Below are 2,512 nucleotides of genomic sequence, written 5' to 3'. Positions count from 1 at the left end.
GTTATAAACAGTGCAAATAAACAGTAGTTAAAGCATGTGGATCAATTGTGTGTTTGAATGACAAGTTCATGTATGGGAAAAGGGAGGCTTACTTTACTTCAACAAATGTTCTGCTTAGAGCTACTTTAAAAAAGTATTTTTTAATCAAATATTGTTTTTAAAGTAAACTGAATAATTAGGAATACATTTATTTAAGCAACTTATTTAATTGCATACTTGGTGTCTACTCCCCGCCAAGTAAATTTAAGTGCCTAAATCTATACTAAATAATATAAACTGAGATACTATATTATATACATAGTTATGTAAATATGGCAATTATGCTAAGAATTAAAATGGCGTGTAATTGTGAGGGTAAAGTAATTATGGTAGGATCAAATGGTATTGCTAAATCCCCAAAACCACCATTATTTTAGTATTAATAAATTCATGATTTATGTTGATTTATAGATTATGTTTTTGCTATTTTTTAACATTTAAATGGAAAAAAAATAAAAAATGTTATTCATGGCTTTTTTTTTATCTTTGAATATTTTATCATTGAGTATGTAATTTCTGCAAAAAGTAAAATGTAAATGGCAATTTTTTTTATGTTAGATTCCTTTTAAAAACTAAATTATTTCCGTTTTAAAAAATGAATATGATTTTAAGAAAATCAGTTTTAATACAGAATTTTATTATTGAGGCGATTTTTACCTACCGGTCATTTGGGGCTATTTTTACCGGAGCCATTTTTACCGAGGCCATTTTTTCCGGGGCCATTTTTTCCTGGGCCATTTTTTCCGGGGCCATTCTTACCGTACACCATTTGTGTCTACTGGGCTAAGAATTAACTATAAGGCCCCACCCACTCTTGACCGTCACCCTCAATACACTGTACACAATAAAGTAACACATGATCAGATATAGTGTGATTCGGTCGTGATTTATTACGACAAAAGGCAAATGGACCGTCGCACATGATCGGTCCCTATTCTAGAAGTGGCAAATAATTTTGTCAGAGGATCGGCCCATCGCCAAACCATATTTGGTAGATTCGGACCACCAGATCTATTCCAATCAAAATTATTAATGAAAGACGCAAAATCGCATACTGTTTGAGTGACGCAAAATACAAAATTTCAAATATTTTATCTCATTTCTCCTTATCAGTACCGGTATCTATCTTATATTGTTTAGCCGGCCTTTTGCAATACCGTAAAACCTCGAATAGAAGCCCATTGGGCTTAATCTCGAGCAGATGCCCATCTCGAATTGAAACCCCCTCTTCACAATTTGCAAAAATAGCCTCAAAATAAAGCCCACCTCGAAAAAATCCCATGGGCTTCTTTTCAAGATAAGCTCATGGGCTTCTTTTCGATATATTACAATACATACACTGTACATGAACTTTAAAGAAAAATAAATAAATTAAAACATGCTTGATTTAGACAGTAGTTTAGGTGATTTATTGCAGGTATACACAGCATGTCACCTGTTCATCCTTTCCTTTTCGCTGCTGTCCATTGTATTTTTATATTGTTTTCGTTTTCTTTATGCAGTGATGAAGCGTAATAAATAAATAAATAAATAAATAAATAAAATAAATATAGATTGATGTTACAGGGGCCCTATATTGTTTTATAGAAAAAATTTGCATCGTACATTTTGAAAAGCCACCGCCCCTCTATACTTTGCAAAAGTAGACTCGGAAAAACGTCCATTCGGAAAAAAAAAAGCGCAGGACTTCAATTCGAGGTTTTACGGCATTTAGTTACGCTCATTATATTCCGCATTGATACATGTACCTTGATAAAGACCTCAAGAATAAATATTGGTATACTGAAATAAAGTTCATATATGATATTACTGTTGTGCACAATGACAATAAATCGATCTTGTGTTTTGTATTCTTTTATAATTAACACTCGTAAAAAATTACACTACGAAATATGTAAATTTAAAAATGTCTAAAGAATAAAAAATTAATTAAATAAGATTAAATTATTCAAATATGCGTATATTTGATTGTTGTAAAGATGCAGGAGAGCGCATTTCCGGGCGTCAACAACAGAAACTAAATTTTCCGAGGAAGGACATCCGAAGAAGGACACCCCTTCCCCGACCCCCCACCTCCGAATGGCCGGACCACTTTCAAAATGCTTCCGACGGCTATGATGGTGATGTGATGATGATGAATTTTACTAAAAGTGTCATTTCTGGCCATCTAGAGGTACTATTTTCTCACCTCAGCTCCAACCATGGTGGGGCTGAGGTGGGTGTCGACTCATAAAATGCCCTCCCCCTCCCAAAACAGATCTGTGCCCTTCCCTGTGTATGACATGAAACTCCATCGAGTCGGCTCCTGATGTATGTCTTAGTGACTGCTGTTTGTTTTTAGGATGTGATCTGGTTTTTCATATCCATTTTTCGTGATAATGACTATTCTGGATAAAGAATGTTTTAAGCAGAGGTGGATTCAAGGGCACCAACCTTCATTTTTTTAAGGAAAAAAAGAAAAATATATTCAAAT

Source organism: Anneissia japonica, unplaced genomic scaffold (genome assembly GCF_011630105.1).
Source record: "Anneissia japonica isolate Jap-2015-1 unplaced genomic scaffold, ASM1163010v1 scaffold1525_len913038_cov183, whole genome shotgun sequence".
Taxonomy (NCBI): Eukaryota; Metazoa; Echinodermata; class Crinoidea; order Comatulida; family Comatulidae; genus Anneissia; species Anneissia japonica.
This window is presented reverse-complemented; position numbering follows the sequence as displayed.